Genomic DNA, 21,633 nt, shown 5'->3' with positions numbered 1-21,633 from the left:
AGCTCTTCCTTTTCGTAAAAAAAGGAAGACCCCCGGCCTCTGCATTTGGATGATGCATGCAGCCATTTTATTAATTGTTCACACAACACCTGACAAAGTAATACAACAGTAAGATTAAAGCCACCGTCTACGCAACATCTGTTGCTACTCCTATCCAATTGATGAAGGGATGCTGATAGTGTGGGCCTAATACCAAACAGACCTCGCAGCCAAACCTAACATCTAAGACATGAGCTCCCATCCAGGACGCCTGCCGGGTATGGTTCACTCACCGGTCCGGCATGCTCTCAGAGGCCGCGCCGCCAACTGCCACCGCTCCATCTTCAGAACTGTACTGATGCATCAACTTTGCTCGGTCCAGCTATCGTCGACGCCACCACGGCGCCCAACGGCACCTCCTCCCTGCGGCAAACAGCTTAGCACGTCGCGGTCACCACTGATACACCTCAGCACCATGCTGTCAAGTAGCACCAGCCGACACAACTTAAAGTTTTTGGAAGATCTGTCATGCGTAGCACCTGCCGACTAGGCATGACAAAGCGTAGCACCTGTCGGTCAGGTATGACTTGACATCTCCATCGAAACTCCGTGTAAGATGAAGCCACTCCACCTCCTGCCTCTGCTTTCAGCGCTGCTCCACAAACGATGCTCCCAAGAGAGAAACGACACCGCAGTGCCGCCATCGTCCGATCTGGAACACCAGAACCTAGGGTTTCCTCCGGAACAACACAAGTGGGTCGACAGTAGTTATGCGACGATGCCTTCATCAAGGTAACGGCGTAGAACGCTGCCATCGTCTGCCGTCGGCTCGGTTTTCACCGGTAACCATGTCTCCCCAACTCGCAGCCGGGACTAGATGATGGATCTCGAGATCCAATCACCAAGCCTCTGGCCGGCCACCTCCGACGAAGAAGATGACCACCACCACTAGCTACACCGGCCAAAACAGATCTGCCAGAGGTGTCGCCATGCAGTCCACCAGGCCCTCGACACCGTCGCCGATCTAAGGCCAGATGACATACTGCCGAAGACCGCATCGCGCCGCCGCCCGATCCAGGCCAGCTGCCGCAAGGAGCCGCCCGTTGCCCGAGGCCGGGCCGACCGCCGCCGCCGTTGAAGTCATCACCGTCACTTCTAGATCGGCCACACCTCCACGCATGTTGGGGCCCCGCCACCCCTGAGACGCGGGAGGGAGGAAGGGCCCCCGTCACCGCCATCGTCTTCCGGGCGCAAACCAGCGGCGTCCTCCGGCGGCGGCGGGAGGAAGGGAGGAAGATGAGCTAGGCCCCGGCGGAGGCTAGGGTTGGGGAGCCACCCGAGTCGCACGAGCGGGGGGCGACGCGGGGGCCTATCGAGCGGAACATTTCTTGTCCCTGGCCTGCTGAGCTCTTCCTGCGGCACCGCGTACTGGGTCACAGTCATGGTCATCTCCTTCACATTGTATGAAGCACACCACTGCCACATCCAGGTACACATCTGTATCATCATCTGGAATAGACGTGCACTATCACATTCAGTTTCTGTAGTTTATCTCGAGCAACCAGAATGTTTACTCTGTGCTCCCGGTTGGAGCTTAAGCAAACACCAACTAAAAGTGGGGAAGGAGTTCAGTTACTGTTTTTTTTGTGTGTAAAGATTGAGAGCATTATTGATTAACGAATAGTTTTACAATCCATAGCAAAAAGGCTTAGGAGATTCTCGGGGGCATCCTGTAACCACAAGTCGGTTATATGCTCCGAGCGCGAAAATTTAGCTAGGAAATCTGCAACCCTATTCTGACTTCTATCAACCTTCATGAGAATGAGCTCCCGCTCTTCAAAGACAAAGTATTTCAACTCTTGTACGAGATGGCCTAGCTAAGTTACTGTTAATTAGCTAAGTTAGCTATCTATAAATTGGAGCTACTGGTTTGCTTGCTTCTGTACCTAGAAATTCATTGTCAATGGCTAGATTTTTTTTTAATTTGTGGTTCCCTTGGCCGCAGTTTAAGTGACACTAGCTAATGTTGGTGATGGATTCAGTTACTGTTACCTAGCTCGGTTGGAAGCCATATGAGTTAGGTTGCCACCACTAGGTGGCCAAATTTCGTGTTTTGACCCTTTTTGCAAACAAAATCGGTATCTGACCCCGGTTCAAACTTTTTTGAGATTTGACCCTTTCGCTACCGCCGTAGATCATGGCGGTAGGCTTGTACAGGCTACCGCCACGGGGAGCGGCGGTAGGTTAACGGCGGCCGTCGTCAGCCCCGTTTTGTGAGGCCACGCAGCGTAACGGTCGTACCGCCACAGGACGTGGCGGTAGTCCAGCTAAGGCTACCGCCAGAAGGCCCGGCGGTAGTGCCGTAGGCTGTGCCTTCGATACTGTGATGAAGATGGCGTTTCCGCCGGCGGTAGGGTACCCCAACCTATCGCCACGTGCCTTGGCGGTAGGGTCCTACACACATGCCTTCTGTTCTGTGACGAAGAAACCGTGACCCATTGGCGGTAGGGTACCACAACCTACCGCCAAAGTTCCTGGCGGTAGGATGTCTACACCTACCGCCGTCCCATTCGGCGGTAGGGTATGTGCCAGTTAACTTCTAAACTGGTTCTTTGTCTTATCAATCAAAAATAAATAAACATCACAACAAATATTGTTTGTAATTCAAAATAGGATGATCGCACACATTGTAGATAGCAAATTAACATTTCAAATAGTTTGAACATAGTTTGAAAGTAGCAATTCGACATCACCAACAAAGCTTGAAAGTACCAAATAGACATCACTAGCATAGCATACAAGTTTTTGCTCACAACTAGTTGTACTAAACGACATCACCAACACGAGTGGTCACTTGCTCCTGCTCCTCTTAGCGGTACGGTCGTCGTTTCTCTTCGAGCGGGTTTCGTCTGGCTTCTTCGTGCGACGACGAGGAACCGGTTTTTGAAACGGGGATGGGCTCAAAATATCCTGGTGTGGATGAGATACCCTCTTCCCCTGGCTTGGCTGCGTCGGTTGAGGCCCGTCATTGTCATCGTACTCCTCTGCGTCCTCCTCCTCCTCTTCTTCTGCGTCCTCCTCCTCCTCTTCTTCATCGTCCTCTGTTTCTTCTTCCTCTTGCTGCTCAACAACGCGGGATGACGAGGCAACATGAGTAGAGGAAGCTCCGCCGGCGTGGCTTGATGAAGCAATGACACGCATGGACCCTTCATGAGCAGGATCATGGACGTTGGCCGCGTGAGCGCACCCAAGCATACCCACTATCTTACGACAACGGGTGATGAACTTCTGCAATAGTGAACAACCAAAAACATAATAAGGATCAACTCAAGCTTCTGCATTAGTATAACATGGCTAAGGAGCTCGATGTTACCTTCATTGTATCCCTCATTTTGGTGTTGGATTCCACGGTTCCGGCTTCATACGAAAGCGCGTTCAAGCCATCGATAATACTTCTGTTGAGCTCTGAAGCCTGCACATGTAACCAATATGTTAAAGGCTCAAAATCGCTCATGGCTCAAAACAAATGAGAACACCACTTACCACTATGTTCATCAGGGGTGCATACTCTCTGAAATCACCTTCGAGATCTCTGAGCCGGCCACGGTAAGCTTCGTCCTCGCTGTCATCCTCCTCCAATTCGGAGATATCGTCATCCGTCCACTGCGGCCTCAGGCGTACACGGTACTTGACACCATCGTCATACCACTTCAGGTGGCGTTCATGGTAGGTGTCCCAGTGAACCACTCTCCTCTCGCTGTCTTTGCGATAACTTCTCTCGTCCCACATTTTCACGTACTCCTGGTGCTCATGCCCCCAGTCTGTGATGGACTGACAATTCTTTCTACTCTTCCTGCAAGGCATAGGAAGCAACGGACGTCATGACAACGTCAAACATAAACGAAAACACATCAAGTAAAGAACAATGTCCTCACCAGTGAAGGTCGGAGCCGCCGGTGTCTGTGGGTTTACCCGGTGGGGTATGTTGCAAGATCCTAAACTGTGTGGCCACACGCTATGGTAAGTGCCACTCGACGGCATACACACATATCAAGGGTACAATGCACCGCCAGGCAAGCCGATCCTCCTTGCACATCGAGTTGAGCTCGAACCCCCATTCTCAGTCACGGTACGGAAACCAGTTCACCAACAAAAGGATCGTTAAGAAGAATGAAAGTTGCGGAACGATTGATAAGCTACTTGGTATACCTGGAAATCTGATAGGTTGTCCAGCTCGTTGCTGAAGAGCTTATACAGGGTAGTGGCCTTGCCCGTGTAGACCTTCACCTTGTCCCAGGCGTAAGCGACGGTCGGGTAGCGAGCACTATCACCTTCTTCACCATAATCCGTCCATGCACGCGAGCGAACTCTCTCTGGACGGCCGACCGGTAACCGCTCCCACATCCAAATTGAAAGGGCCCAAACAAATCCACACACGCCAGAGGTATATTCGGTCCTCTGCGTCACGTCATCCAGCTGCAAACATGAAGTGATCATGATCATATAGCACAACCTCAAACAGCATACGTAGATCGAAAAATGAGTATTGAGATATTTATCTTACCGAGCGGTATAGGTAAGCTAGGCCGGCGGACCCCCAGCTGTACCCTGCATCCCAGTCCTCCAGGAATCCGAGATACATCCATAGGGCGCAATCCCCCGAGCAGTCTGGAAAACGACCTCCGTCAGAAGGTACCACAAATAGGCCCTCGCGTACTGCTCCACGGTCCGCTGATCGGCATCTTGCGGGCAAACGGACCGGTTCTCCAGGAGCCACTTGAGCCGCACACCGGATGTTCTGTTCCCCTTCATGGGAGGGCAGTCGCCGATCAGGGCGATCACCCTCTCCTGCCAGTTGGCCCTCTCCACTCGCCCAGTTAGAGCATGGCCCTCGATGGGCAGGGCCGTGATCATGCCGAAGTCCTCGAGAGTCACTATCATCTCACCACAAGTGAGATGGAAACTGTGCCTCTCGGGGCGCCACCGGTCGATCAATGCCGTAAGAGCCGAGTGCACGAGCATCGGCGGCTGCCTTTTGAACTGAAGAACGAAACCCAACATCCGTGCTCTCCTGAAATACAGAGTGTAGCGCTCGTCGTACTGCATCTGCACAGCCTTCGTGTGGCCCCTCATCCGCAATGGGGGAGCATCTGTTAGAATGTAAACGGAATTGTTAGTAACTAATTTTGTCATAATAAACAATACATCAAATTGATGATAGACATTACCACTCCGTTCTCCATAAAACAGGCGCGGTGACCGTTGTCGAAAGCATGATCAAGCATCGTGTACTTCACGCCGATTTCTGGCGCAAGGGGTGGCCGCCTATAACAATTAAACAATTAGAAATGATGTCATTTTCAACCAACTTGTATCATTTTGAACAAACATGAACATATCAAGTCCAAATATAAATGAATCATATTCAACCAACATTCATCATTTATCATATATTCAACCAATATAAATGATCAATGTAAATAAATTATTCACCAACATTCATCATTTATCGTATATTGAAACAATTAGAAAATTGCATATACATCATTCATCAAAATCCATCATATGACCATTTGTTCAAAAAAATGCATATACATATTTCAATCACATGTAAGCAACTACTTACAATCCCTCCAACATCAATCACATCACCACTTGTTCAAAAATAATGTTAATCTCCAACTACCTTCGTGATGAACTAGGGTTCATATCAAAACTACACATAATCTCCACAACTAGTTATTAGAGTTTATATTCAACTATATACATCATATATAATCAACCTAAGCAATCCTAGGATAAAAACAAAGTAAAAAGATAGATTTGTTTGCACCAAATAATGCATCAAATTGAAAGCGTTTCGAGTAGAACTAATTGGAGGGATTGAGAGAGCTTACTTTTCCCGTTTTGGAGCCATCTCGATCCGCAAAAATGGTGCCCAAACGAAGGAGATCGGAGGGGGGAGTGGAGGGGATGAGAGAGAGCTTGTGCTCTCTGTTCTTGCGCCGCCCCGCGGCTAGGGGAAGAAGATGGGGGCGGGTTCGTGGATGGGCCCCACGAGCCGGCCGCGCGGGTTTATAAGGTTTCAGCTCCTACCGCCAGAGCCTACAGCGGTAGGATTACAGAGCCTACCGCCGTGGGCTCTGGCGGTAGGGTGGACGGCAGGAGACGGTTCCGTTTACTTGGGGCTAACATGGATAAGTGGGCTACCGCCGATCCCTTTGGCGGTAGCATGCACAGGCCTACCGCCGTGTAGCCCGGCGGTAGGCAAAAGGGTCAGATCCCGAATTTTTTTGAACCGGGATCAGATTTCGATTTTGTTTGCAAAAAGGGTCAAAACACGAAATTTTGCCCCATTAGGTGGGGACTGAAGATTGCTGGCCGGCCTCCGTTGTTGACGAGCAGGATAACAATCACAACAGGTTGAATGGTACGATCCCACGTTCTCGTGATGCCCTGTCCTACCTACTGCTGGTGAGTTTCTTGTGTGGTTCCCCCCATTTTCATGCTGTAATTTTTGCGAGCTCATTTGGTTCCTCTCACATTTGGTTTCCTCCGGCCTCTTTAATGGAGTGACTTGCTGCGGTCTTCCTGCGGCACGGCGTACAAGGTCACGGTCATGATCATCTCTTTCACATGCATTGTATCAAGTACACCACTGTTGGAACCGCAGCCCTCTCTCACTCTTGGCTAGAGGTAGAAGAAGACACAAGAAATTACGGGCCGGCGCATGAAGGCCGTCGTGGGCGCACGGACGCCCTAATCTTCCTTATCTTTTTAATGGCTACATAGCTGACTCTCACTACAAGCAGTACAAGGGAATGGAGTTTATACGGATGCACGCACTACCCCGTACCCAACTCCTCCGGATCACCCGGCCACGATCCACATGTGCTGCTGCGCACAGGATGCGCTCCTACGCGCCCACGCTGCTGCACTCCGACAGATCGCCAATCCTATCCCGTGAGTCTCGCTAACGACCTGAGCCAACTATCCATAGGACTCCTAACTCGAGCACGCCTCGGCCAAACACCGGCGTACCGACCTGGACTAGACACACACGTACACACACGCGCAAACACCCGCCATGGACTCGACCGTGCACTGACACCGGTCGCCACCATCATGGGGCATGGCTTGATGCTAACAACCACTGCCACATCCACATGGGGATGTACGAGGGTCATCATCTGCTCTCACATGTCACCAAAGCACACACCACATCCACATGAACCCTTGGCGATAGGTATAACTACTGTATGTTCTGAATTTTTACTGCTGCCGTGCTCTTGGTGATGGATTCACATAGCTCGGTTGCAAGCTATCCGTGGAGTTGGAGACTGAAGATGCCATTCCCAAATCCCAACCAGTTGAGTTTTTTGTGAGGTTCGCCATTTACATGATGCAAGTTTGCATGTTCATTTGTTTCCTCTCTTTGTGCAGAGGAAACGACCTTTGGAAACCCACAAAATCCGCACGGGAAATGTGTAACGTGGTTTTGTTAGGAATAGACAGAGATTGGCCCTGGACTGACTTACCGAGGTCTTTCTGCGGCATGGAGTATGAGGTCATGGTCATCTTCTTCACATTGTATATTGAGCACACATCCACACGAATCCTGTTCCAGTCATCCTTGGGTCAACTGTATGTTCGTAACCATTGGTATATATATGAAATAAGGAAGGCAGTCATGAAAGTGGTACCTACAACTACAAGAGAGGCCACTCCTGCCTGACCTAAATTTCTCTAGTGCAAGGTGTAGTGTAGAACTGTAGATCGATGATGGGCATCTTCACTAGTAGAAAAAGGGTCTAATATGAAACTCATTAGTCCCGGTTTGTAATTGAACCGGCACAAATGTGACCATTAGTGCCGGTTCCAATGGCCAGGCGGGCGGCGCTCATTAGTACCGGTTCGTGGCGAACCTTTAGTACCGGTTCGTGCCACGAACCGGTACTAAAGAGGTGGTTTCCTTTAGTACGGGTTGGTGGCTCCAACCGGTACTAAAAGGGGGGGGGTCTTTAGTACCGGTTGGAGCCACCAACCGGTACTAAAGGTGGTGCGCTGCCACCCGCAGTGCACAATGTTTAGTCCCACCTTGCTAGTTGAGAGGAGCTCGCACCGGTTTATAAGCCCCGCCGCGACTACCGTGTCGAGCTCCTCTCTAAGCAGGCCTTTGTGGGCCTATTGCAAGTCTTCCGCCCTGTGGGGCCTACTGGATCGTACGGGCCTGCATTCTGGCCTAACTAGAGATTGGGTTTCTAGTCGTATGCAGACCGTACCAGCCCCCAACAACTCTGGCATCCCGAGTTGTAACAGGCCAGCATAGCCCTGAGGGGAACTGGGCGCATATCATCGCCATGAAATCTGGTGTCAGTGTCTACAACTTGTCTTTTAAGCCGCCGGGGAGGTCCTTCCATCTTCATGACATTGCTCTAAAGATCACCGGCTGCGACCTGGATGTGTACTCTGTCAAAGAGTATGCCACCCAGTCAATCTGTGCCATGGTGTGCCCAGATCCAGAAATCACCGAGATGGAAGCTATGCACGACTGTAATGGCTTTGGATGTTGTCGTGTACATCTGGACGACTTTGCTATTGCTAACAAGACCTCCCAACTGTGGGATAGAATCAGCACGACTAGTGATGTGCTAACTAACTTCACGCTATCGTGGCAGATAGTTGGCCAATCCAACTGCATTGCTGCCGAGAAAAACAGGACAAACTATGCTTGTATCAGCGAGCATGCCGAGTGCATCGACGGAAACCATGGCTACAGCTGCGAGTGCAGGGCTTACTATGAAGGCAATCCCTACACTAAGATGGTTGCTCAGGTGACTTCTCTTTTCCTGATCTAGCGACCAAACGCACAGTTATTAGGTATTTTGGGCATTGATACATGCTAACCTATCACTGATCAAACTAGGGTATAAGTTAAATCCTAGGAGGGGCTGATTGTACCCGTTGGTGTGCTAACACTAGTGTGCAATTTCTGTTCTTTGCACGGAAAAAGTTCCTGAACTGCACAAATATGACATTATCAGCTGCCCTCATGGGGGAGGAGAAACATGTCATCATTGACTAAGGTTTTTTTGGGGGGGGGAGTGGGCGGAAAAGCCGGTTTTCGGAAAATCTCGGGAATTCCGGATTTATTTTGGAGATCACTGAAATTTCCGGTTTCTTGTCGGTAACTGGAATTTCGGTCCGAGGAAAAAACCCTCTCATTGACATAAGTATTGATGAAGGGACCGTTAACGCCACCCGTTCTGACCTACTAGGGAGATATATCATATCTGAAAGTTTAATCTTTTTTCCTGTTCTGGGTCATTCTCCTCTGTGCAATGGGTTAGTGCTAATCTAAGTTTTTCACAGGCCCAACAGAATAGGTCTGGATATGCTTGCGTGAGTACCAACAGCAAGTGTGTGAAACTAAGTGTTAAAGACTTCAATTCTGTTGATAGAGTCTATGCTGGTTACGTTAAACAGTTGCTACTTGTAGTTTGTTTTATCATTCATGTAGGCTTCACGTACTTAGATATTGTTTCATGTTAACTAAATGAAGTATAATCTTCTGATTTCTGTGTTGTAGATTTTGCTATGCATCTTATCCGCATTTTGTTAATTTCGGATATTAATGAATGCCTTGAACCGGGCAATTGTAAAGGGACCTGCCATAATACCAACGGAAGCTTTAGTTGTACAGAATGTCCTCACAAGACTGAGTATGATCCATTAAAAATGCAGTGCACTAAGAGACAACAGTCTCTGCTCTTATGTAAGACTATAATTGTTACATTTTTTATAGATAGAACAGAAACTTAAAATAGCTTAATGCCTGCAGGTGTAATTATTGGGCTGCCATGTGGTTTTGGTGTTCTACTTTTGAGCTTCAGTGTAGTGCTTCTCACTCGTAGATGGAAAATAAATGTTCAAAAGCGACTATGCAAGAACTATTTCCGGAAGAACCAAGGTTTTCTCCTAGAAAGATTGATATCATCTGATAAAAGTGCAAACGAGAATACAAAGATTTTCTCGTTAGAAGAGCTGGAGAAGGCAACCAATAACTCTGATCCTACACGTATCATTGGCCGTGGGGGTCATGGCATGGTTTACAAAGGCATATTATCCGATCAGCGTGTTGTTGCAATAAAAAAGTCTAAGTTCATTGAGGAGTGTGAGATCAGTCAGTTCATTAATGAGGTCGCAGTCCTCTCTGAGATAAATCACAGAAATATTGTGAAGCAATTTGTATGTTGTCTCAAAACCGAGGTTCCACTGCTGGTTTATGATTATGTATCCATGGCTCACTGTCTGAAGTTCTTCATGCAGATGTAAGTAATGATCTTTCTTTGTCTTGGGGTGATTACTTAAGGATTGCCCTGTAAACAGCAGGTGCTCTGTCTTATCTCCACTCTTCAGCTTCAATATCAATCTTCCATCGTGACGTGAAGTGCTCCAATATACTCTTGGATGGGAACTACACAGCTAAAGTTTCCGATTTTGGCGCATCCAGATTGGTTCCGATCAATCAAACACACATTGTCATGAATGTGCAAGGTACATTTGGGTACTTAGATCCAGAGTATTTCCATACCAGGCAGTTGAACGGGAAGAGCGACATGTACAGTTTTGGTATGGTACTAGTGGAGTTGCTTCTCAGAAAGAAGCCTGTTTTTACAAGTGAATCAGGCACAATTAAGAATTTGTCAAATTATTTTCTCCAGGAGTTCAATGAGGGGAGAATCACAGGTATTGTTAATTCTCAGGTCCTGGAGGAGGCAACCGAGGAAGAGATCAACGGTGTCGCCTCTCTTGCAGAGCGATGCTTAAGACTGTGTGGTGAAGAAAGACCCACCATGAAACAAGTGGAGACCGAACTGCAGACCCTACGAGCAAAGTTGGTGAACTCATATCAAGCAAACCTTAGAAATGAAGAGCAAATACAACCAAGTTGGTTAACTCGAAGATCTGGAGCTGATCATCAATCTTCTGTGACGATATTGGACGTCAAAGCCGACGTGCAGTCCGGAGGCTGTTACAGCTTGGAGGTAGAGTTCATGGCATCTGCTAGCCTTCCACGCTAGATGCATATGTTAAAGGAGACCACTAGGGATCAGACTACTGATCCTTTGCCAAGTATCAGACTAGTCATGGACCGTCGGATGATGGCCACCAGATCTGGTAGTATAGCCCCACGCGTGATTAGTTGGATTGCTTCCTTGAAAAGTGCATCCGTTAGTTTAGTTGCATGCGGATTTTGCAATAACTATGATTAATTTGTTTCCTACTAGTATTACTAATCACGGATATCATATTAATTGGCATTAATTAGGCGCCATACTATGTGCTTCCATGCATGCAATTTGCTTCTATAAAAAGACTAGTTTCCAACCGCGAGGAACCTTATTTCTGGTGAAACTTTAGTTGCCTTGTAGTACTAGATATGATCTTCTGAATTAGAAATGGAGGCCGATAAGTTCCACACGTGTGGGCGTTAGGGAGTCCGCCCACACATTTTGTGTGGTGTATAAGAGAAACAGCCCACACACCTACGTGTGGGCAAAACAACTAGCGCCCACATGCCTCTTTTTTTCCCTCCCGACCCCTCTCGCACGCGTGCGTGTGGGCGAAGTTGATAACACCCACACACCCATATGTCAGGCCTCGTACCTGCTGGTCCCGCATGTCACGCGTGACGGTCACCGCGCGTCCGCAGTTGCCATGGTCCAGACCCTCGTCCATGTTTGTTTAACTGCAGTTGCCATGTCGCTGAACTACGGTTGCCATGTCGGACAACTGCAGTTGCCATGGTTGCTCAACTGCAGTTGCCATGTATGGTCTGATCTAATGTAGTTGCCATGATTTCATAACTTTAGGAGTTGCCACATACTAACACTAGGCAGTTGAGAGAGTTGCCATGTGCTCACAAGCATGCTAGGGCAGTTGCCATGTAAAAAGGAAGAGTTGCCATCTGCTTACGTGCACATTAGGGCAGTTGCCATGTACATGCACGTTAGGACAGTTGCCATATACCATGCAAAAACATATGGCAACTTGGTAAAAGAGAGTTGCCATCTGCTTACGTGCACATTAGGCAGTTGTCGTGTACCCTGCAAAACACATGGCAAACTCGGGTAAAAAAAGAGAGTTGCCACCTGCTTATAAAAGCACACTAGGGGCAGTTGCCATGTGCACTGCAAAACACATGGCAACTAGCAGCTTGGGTGTGGGAGAGGAGACGGACGTGTGGGCAAGATGGCAAATGCCCACACACTAGCCCTTGTGTGTGCGTGCAAAGTGGCGTGTGGGTGAACTGTTGAACGCCCACACACCAGCCCCTCCTGTGTGGTGAAACGGCCGTGTGGGCGACCGGCTGAACGCCCACACATCAGGCCAGTCTTACGTGGCACTAGAAACATGCCAAGATTCGTGCTGTCAGGACCCCGACTCAATGCCACATCGATCTAGCATGTAACACCTCATATCACTTTGCGGCCTCACGCACGGTATTCCCACGGGTGTCGCCTTACCTTAGCCCGGGACCGTTTGCGCCTTTTGGCACACGTATATGACAGTGTCGCTAGCATCCATATGATAAGGAGCCCGGGCTGACATGGCTAGTCGTAAACCCAAAGTGGCACAGACTTACAGGGACAGGCATCCATGACCCAGCATCGAACGTGTCGGTCATCAGCGAGTGAAACCAGGCTGTAGCACTGGGCTAGCAGGACTCCGGTGAACCGGGCTGTAGCGGGCTAACAGGACTCCGGTATTCATCGCGTGACATTTCCCCGAAGGGACAGACACAGGAACGAAGAAGGACACATGCCGGCCAGCCTAAGTGTTCCGGAGCAGTAGCAAGCTACCATGGCTCGGTGGAAACACTAGGAGACATTTCCCCGTAAGAGAGGCTACTAAAGATAAACAACTAGATGGTCAGATCCCACACATACCAAGCATTTCAATAACATACACACAATATGCTCGATATGTGCAATACAACATGGCATCACAAAATGACTCTACGACTCAAGTAGTTTATTCAATAGGCTCCGAGGAGCGAGATATTACAAACATGGGTCTCATGACCCAACACTCAGAGCATACAAGTCAAAGCACAAGCGGAAGCTATCATGTCTGAGTACAGACAACTATAAATGAAAAAGGCTGAGAAGCCTGACTATCTATCAGATCCTGCCGAGGGCACAAGATCGTAGCTGAGGTATCAAGCTAAACGTCGAAGTCCACACGGAATTACTAGTGAGACTGAAGTCTCTCTGCAAAAACATAAAATAGGCAAACGTGAGTACAAATGTACCCAGCAAGACTTACATCAGAACTATCTACATATGCATCATTGTCAACAAAGGGGTGGTGGGGTTTAACTGCAGCAAGCCAGCTTTGACTCGGTGGCTATCCTAAACTACGACTGCAAGTAACTCTTTTGAGGTGGCGCACACGAGTCCACATATTCACCATATCAATACACCACTATGGATCCACTCCCGTCTCCCTACGAGAATGCCATACATAGCACTCACGCTTATCTTGCGTATTTTAGAGTATCCACTTTCACTTGTCTATGAACTGATATAAGCAACCCAGAAGTCCTTTTCCGCGGACACGGCTATTCGAATAGATGATGATAACCCTGCAGGGGTGTACTTCTTCATACATGTTTCCACCACTTAGCGTCTGCACACGACATGTGCTCGGCAGACTTCAAGCGAAAGCCGACGTGGGTGTAGACCACGACCTACCTAAACACTCAAGTCTCTAGTCCAGGTTTATCGCCTATTCGGGTTCCATCCATGAGGAGATCCGGCCGGAGTTTCGCTCACAGCCCCAAACGATGTGAACAGGGTTCCCGAGATACCAAACGGGCATCCGGTACACCGTGCCACGTACCTACCGCATCACAGCCCACCCCTACGGTCAGCGCTGTCCACGGCCTCCAGTAAGCTACAAACACCAGAAACTACTTGCAACTCCTGGACAGAGGACAAGGGTGAATAAGAAGTCGAGCGGGGTCATATTTCAGGGCCCAATGTATGGTAGTAACTGAATCATGGATCACAAACACAGAACTCAGTTCCTGAGGACGGCTGCAATGAGACAACCCACCATGCACTCCTACATGGCCTCTCACCGCTACCTTTACCAAATCGTGTTCACACACTTAGCTCACACACAGTAGGACATGTTCACACGCCTCTGATTCATCCCCGATGAATCAGACCTGACTCAACTCTAAGCAGTAGCAGGCATGACAAACAAACATGAATGAGTAGGCACAACAGGGCTCAAACAACTCCTACTCATGCTAGTGGGTTTCATCTATTTACTGTGGCAATGACAGGTCATGCAAAGGATAAAGGGGTTCAGCTACCGCAGCAAGTAACAGATAAATCGGTGTTGTCCTAATGCAGTAAAAGAGAGCAGGAGCGAGAGAGTAGGATTGTATCGGAATGAACAAGGGGGTTTTGCTTGCCTGGCACTTCTGAAGATAACATTGAGTCTTCATCAGTGTCAACGATCACATCATCGGTATCACGTCTATCGAGAGGGGACAAATACCGGCAACACAGAAGGGAACACAATCAATGCAATGCACAATATGATGCATGATCATGACATGGCAAAATGAATGTGTTTGAGCTAATGCAACTAGCAACAGATTAAATGAAGTTGGTTTGAATACAAGATTCAAATTCAAACTCCATATGTGATTATTCAAATGCCATTTACTTCATTTGCCCTAAACAGTAGTGATAAGTTGTTCTAACATGCATGAAAATGGTACAGATGGATTCCTTGAATTTTTCTGATAATTTTTCATATATAAATTATTTAATTTGGAGTTACGGTTGAATTTCTATGAATTTTAGAAGTTTTAGGCATTTTCTGGAATTTTCAGAATTAAATTAAATCCAGAAAACATTACTGCGTCAGCATGACGTTGGCATGACGTCAGCAAGTCAACAGGGGCCGGCTCGGGTCAAACCTGACCAGTGGGGCCCACTGGTCAGTGACTACGGCTAATCCTAATATAATTTAAACCTAACCTAGTTTAATTAGTCGGCCCGGGCCCGCATGTCAGTGAGTCAGTGGCTTAATTAAACTTAGTTATTAATTTAACCAAAGGTTAGCAGGGGACGGGCCCACACGTCAGTGACCCAGGGGGGTCAAATCCCTGGTCAACCCGGCTAATCCACCGGCGTCTAACCGCCGGCAACGACCAGACGCGGCGGTGGCTCGCCGGAATGGCTGCTCCGGCGCCCATTCGACGCGCGGAGGGGTTCTACAGGGAGCTCGAGCTCGTGCGCATCCAATGGAGCAAGCCAGAGGAGTTGGGGTTGGCTGTGGCGTCGGCAGCGGCGAGGGAGGCGGCGGCCGGAGTTCGGGCGAGGTCGGGGTTGGCGTTAGGGGGCACGGGAGGGGAAGCTAGTGTGTGTGTTAGGTTCCTGGTGAGGTGTGGAGCACGTTGCCGTGCTCGGTAGCTAGCTCCGGTGGCTCTGGCCTTGTCCGCGTCATCGCCGGCGGCGAGGAGCTCACGGCCCCGGTGGAAAGGGCGGCTAGCGTGCGGGAACGAGCGCGGGGAGGAGGGGAAATGGAAGAGGAGCTCACATAGACCCTGTAGAGGTGGACGGCGAGCTTGAGGGAGGCCGGACGGCGATGAATTTGACGACGGCGATCCTCGGTGGCCGAGGAGGGGAAAAAGCGTCGGGGTGGTGCTTCGGGGCTCTTCCGGTCACGTGGCTCGGTGAGGAGGTTGGCGACGAGGTGCAGGAGCTCGGGAGCACGTCGGGGAGGAGAGGGGGTGGCGGTGGCCGCGAGGGAGCTCGTCGGTGGCGGCGGCTCCGTTCGGTCCGGGCGAGAGAGGGGGAGCAGAGGAGAGAGGGGATGCAGCGGGGGAGGAAGAGGAGCGAGGGGACACGAGGCCTCGTCGTGGCGTCGCTAGGGAGGCCGGGGGGAAGCAGGAGGTGGCCGGGAAGCAGGAGGTGGCCGGGGCGCGTGGCCGCGCGCGCCGGGCGCGTGCCCGTCCTCCTGGCAGGGAGGAAGACGACAGGGGAGGGAGTGGAGATGGGCCGGGCCGGCTGGGCCGCGCTGGAGGAGCTGGGCCAGGTAAGTGGGCTGAGGTGAGCGCCAGGTAGTCCTCTGCTCGGTTTTATTATTTTTTTTCTGTTCTGTTTATTTATTTAATTTATTTTGCCACTGTTTTTGAATTTAAAATAATTCAAACAATGCCAAAAACTCCTCTGAATATTTTATATTGCTAGATGGACTTTTCCAAAAGCTTATAAAATATTTCAGGGGTATTTGAAATTATATTCCAATTATATGAATATAATTCAAATTCAAATAGCTAATGAATTAAATCCAAAGTCCCAAAAATAAATCCTTAAAAATGTTCAATATTTTGGTTGGGACCAGAACCCTTACCAAAAATTATCAAACATTTAAGAAGAGCATTTTGGAGCAATGAATGAGATTTCTAGGGTTTTTGCCCCTCTTTTATTTAAGTTTTTGAGGCTTCCAAAATTCCCTCAGTTCAAATTTTCAGAATTTAAACATGATGCACACATGAGCTAGCCTAGAGCACTACCAGCAGCTAGGGATGTGACAACTCACCCCCACTAAACAAGAATCTCGTCTCGAGATTCAAGCGTAGGGTAGGATGAAGGGGAAACGCAAACTAGTACAATCTTCACGATCCAGGTTGTACTTCAAATGAACGTTGATTTGAACACCATCTTTGTCTTGTCGTTTTGCTCTGAGAACTCCAGCTAATCATGACAAGAAGAGGAAAGGAAAACTCTAGAGGGGTCGATCTTCTCGAAGATCGAACAACTCACGGAATGAGACATAGGACCATTTCTCGGGTTGAGACACGAGATACACATCGAGAGGGGTGGAAGAAACGGATGACGAAGGTTCACTAGGTGGACAACAATTCCACACTTAAGAAGGTGATGATCGGTTGTCAACATAGCGAGGAGTTGAATTGCCATGATACCACGACGAAACATCCTGGAGGAGGGTGATTCGTAGAGTATTATCTTAAGTGGCAAAAAGAATTACCTTTGATATAGAGATCGTTGAGACTCTCTATATCAGCCGAAGGCAAATCACAGCAATCGATTGGCGGGGGTCGGTAGAATGGCATACTCGGACTTGGATGATGTGGATTACCTTGTTGAAGACAACGTAATGGATGATTTTGCTTATCACCGGAAATGGAAGAGATCCATGGTAGAATGGCACATTGGCGGTGCAAGCTGGGAACAAAATGCAAATGCTGGGAATGATTCTGGTAACTGGGGAAGAACCCAACAAAAGAGAGTGAATTCACTGTTTGAAAAGGTCATAGCATTTGCCGAGGAAACTGAGAGGAATCCCAGTTAGAGATGATGATAACACGTAGCGCTTGTGCGTGCTCTCAAGAACTTGAGCATTTCCATAATCATCAAGGTTTTATCAACATCCGTGTCAAGGGTCCGGTAACACAACTTACTACCATGATGAATGGTGATGGAGGATGCAGATGCAAAGGAAGATAACACCTTCTCAGATTTCACCCTTGGCGGGGCCAAGGAAATAAAATCTGGATGATCGACCGAGAGACATTTAGCACTCCGCTTCTAATGTTCTCCTTGATGTGCTAGTGTATCCCATTCATAGATACGGTTTGATAACTAGAACATCAAGTAAAAGGTCGGACTTCGGAACACAGAAATCCATAGGGGTAACTAGGGAGTAAATCCTACGAAATCCCTATGGGGAGGTGGCCAACTTCATCAATCAAGATATTATAATAACAGGTCTTCCGGCTGGGTGTGTTGGCCACGACATCCACTTTACCGGTTATCGCGCGACCAATATTATAATTCTTGGGAAATATTCCAACCATCATATCTGCCTGAGATTCAGATCTGGTTGGTGTCAGGATATTCTAGACTCATCGAGTCTAGGAAGAAAAACGGAAGTTTGCAACACAAATCGACGAGATGACGTTGCGAGATTCTCGGGGAATGAACTACGATAGCAAGCTCCAAAACATGAGCTGGTTCTGCTACAAACATGTGAACACGTTGTCCCAGACAAGCATGCCCACATGGTAGTCTTACAATAAAACACTACCGAGTTCAGGAGGGGGAACCATCAACGAGGGTATCGAAGTCTTGTGCATTACCATGGATTAACACTTAACTCCTTTTCTCGAACAAATCAGTCAGTGGCTTGGGGTGCTACGGAACACATATGGAATGGAGGTTGCAAGTCTCCGAACCACAGAATACTTTCGCACGTATGCATGACTGATTTGGGATGATTCCAAAGGAAACAACATTGACTTTCTCGAATCCACGGCGGCAACTTGCATCAGATGCACATGAATTAAAGGAAGTCACTACCTTCATCCAAACATATGCTTCATGAGCTAGCATGAACAAATGCTTTCAAAAGTTTCCAACACTAACTTAATGTTCAACAAAATCATGGAGGAAATAAGGATGTTGTCAATGGGCTCAACAACAATTCATCTAGGTTTCCTTTTAAAAGGAATTCCATAGTTAAGTGAACACGGTGATAGCATTGGTCAGACCAAAGATGTAATGGTGTATGCTCGAGGGATCAACCACGAATAAGACAACATTACGAGCATCGTTGGTACTGATTTGATTTGACGATAGCCCACACTCAAATCAAAGGATTGATAAGACAATAGGTCCAGCAACTGATCACAAGGACCAATCGATGAAGATATCATCTTTCTTCAACACACACTACACAAGAATATCCCTTTGGAACGAACTAAGTCAGGCAAGCTTTTATCTTCCAACTCTCCAAGTTGTTGTCTAGCTTAACCAACTAGCTCAGGGATATCTAACACCGATTCTTGGAGAGAAGGTGGTTCACAAGAAACCAACTTGATCACGAGCTCAACATAACAGTCAGGTGACAGCCTGGTGATACTTTCGAGAAGATATTCGAAAAATCACGAACCACCGATATGTTACTAAGCTCGAGAACAATCTCGCTTTTGAGGGCAAGACGATATGATCAAATGAGTGAGGACTTGACAAGATCCTAACTCATCAATCGAAGGGTGCACCGAAATAAGGACTAGGTAGCACGATCAGTCTTAGAAGGATGATTCAAAAACCAACACGCTAAGAATGAAATTATTGTCCCTTAACTACCAAGCAACGAGGTTGCTGGGAGTATTGATTTCACACATCACAATTCATTTGTCGGTATTCCGGTTGCATCAACACGATGGCCGAGGAATGACTAATGATGGTGAGAAGTATTACTACGTCAAAATTCATGAAAGTTGGTGCAGTTCTCATGACAATTCTGACATGAAGGGGGTAATACTCCAAGGTAGAACAGAACCAAAAGCTGGATTGGCATTTGATCTGCGGAATACAACTACTTTGACCCAATCCTAGATATGGATGAGGTACTGGAGTTTGTTTCTCCTATTCATTCTAAAATAGAATGGCTTGGCGGACCACAAGGGTAATAGGCATCGACGAACGAATGCACGCATACTCTTGACTATCAATTGATAGGCGAGGGTCAGAAACAACTAAAGAGAGACAACTCAAAGGAACTTATGATTTTCTGAGTTGTGGATGCATGGTTTAGCATGTCGAACGAATTCCACATGTTTCTTCCGGATAACCCATGCAGAAAAGTAGAACTGGCAGAGTTACAATGTAGAATCGAGAACCCATCGAGAGCACTCTGATTGTGATCTTTCGATCAGCGAGGAACATCTGCCATAAGCGGTTCATAGTATTTGGAAGAAAGGAATACCACGAACATCGAGGACTAATGCAAAGGTTACTAATATCCTAAAGGAACTAGCTAACACTATCAACATGAAATAAGTAGGGTGGATCTCGGGTTCAAAACCCAGGAATAGAATACCTACTACTAAGTAGCATCACGGGATGCTTTCGAGAATGATGGCCAGAATCATCACACTGGGAACACAAATCATGGCTAAATTACTAGATGATCCCCTGAGACACCTAGGGTCATAATAATATTTCCAACATATATGTCAAGGTAACGGAGTACCTCAACTCACTGATTAGTGTGGTTAATCTGGCCCATGGGAACATTGAAACGGGAAGAAAGGATTTGCAAATGCATCAAACTACTTAGAAACCTGGGATGACTCGGACAGCATAACGGCTGTAAATGCTCAGAAAAGATTTGAGACATTCACAAAAATGGTGGCATAACCACTCAGAAGCACAATATCAAGATTTCGAGATCAACAATTAACATACAGAAGTAGTAGAAACTGAAACGAGGCTTAAGTCCAACAATCTATAAGTCTACGGATTAGTAACACGTGATCCTGATAGAAAGAAGAGATAGCCTAGTTCTTAATCCCCGCAGGAAAGATAAGATGACTTAGATCAGAAGGCATAATGTATAAGGAGTAAAAAGAGCCTTACGTTCCATCCCACAATCAATTCCCTTATATAACTAAAGAATTTCTAGACTCAACTTCGACCAGTTTGGCTTGGTAATCCTACAGGCAGTCAAGCTCTGATACCAACGCTGTCAGGACCCCGACTCAATGCCACATCGATCTAGCATGTAACACCTCATATCACTTTGCGGCCTCACGCACGGTATTCCCACGGGTGTCGCCTTACCTTAGCCCGGGACCGTTTGCGCCTTTTGGCACACGTATATGACAGTGTCGCTAGCATCCATATGATAAGGAGCCCGGGCTGACATGGCTAGTCGTAAACCCAAAGTGGCACAGACTTACAGGGACAGGCATCCATGACCCAGCATCGAACGTGTCGGTCATCAGCGAGTGAAACCAGGCTGTAGCACTGGGCTAGCAGGACTCCGGTGAACCGGGCTGTAGCGGGCTAACAGGACTCCGGTATTCATCGCGTGACATTTCCCCGAAGGGACAGACACAGGAACGAAGAAGGACACATGCCGGCCAGCCTAAGTGTTCCGGAGCAGTAGCAAGCTACCATGGCTCGGTGGAAACACTAGGAGACATTTCCCCGTAAGAGAGGCTACTAAAGATAAACAACTAGATGGTCAGATCCCACACATACCAAGCATTTCAATAACATACACACAATATGCTCGATATGTGCAATACAACATGGCATCACAAAATGACTCTACGACTCAAGTAGTTTATTCAATAGGCTCCGAGGAGCGAGATATTACAAACATGGGTCTCATGACCCAACACTCAGAGCATACAAGTCAAAGCACAAGCGGAAGCTATCATGTCTGAGTACAGACAACTATAAATGAAAAAGGCTGAGAAGCCTGACTATCTATCAGATCCTGCCGAGGGCACAAGATCGTAGCTGAGGTATCAAGCTAAACGTCGAAGTCCACACGGAATTACTAGTGAGACTGAAGTCTCTCTGCAAAAACATAAAATAGGCAAACGTGAGTACAAATGTACCCAGCAAGACTTACATCAGAACTATCTACATATGCATCATTGTCAACAAAGGGGTGGTGGGGTTTAACTGCAGCAAGCCAGCTTTGACTCGGTGGCTATCCTAAACTACGACTGCAAGTAACTTTTTGAGGTGGCGCACACGAGTCCACATATTCACCATATCAATACACCACTATGGATCCACT

The 21,633-nt window shown here is 47.8% G+C and overlaps 1 pseudogene; it reads left to right on the top strand.

Annotated features, from left to right (window-relative positions):
- Positions 1-9,810: 9,810 nt before the first annotated feature.
- LOC123057345 (wall-associated receptor kinase 5-like) lies at positions 9,811-11,063 on the top strand (annotated as a pseudogene).
- Positions 11,064-21,633: the final 10,570 nt, after the last annotated feature.

This window comes from Triticum aestivum, chromosome 3A (genome assembly GCF_018294505.1).
Source record: "Triticum aestivum cultivar Chinese Spring chromosome 3A, IWGSC CS RefSeq v2.1, whole genome shotgun sequence".
NCBI lineage: Eukaryota > Viridiplantae > Streptophyta > Magnoliopsida > Poales > Poaceae > Triticum > Triticum aestivum.
Note: the sequence above shows the minus strand (reverse complement) of the source record. Positions and strands in the feature narration are given on the sequence as shown.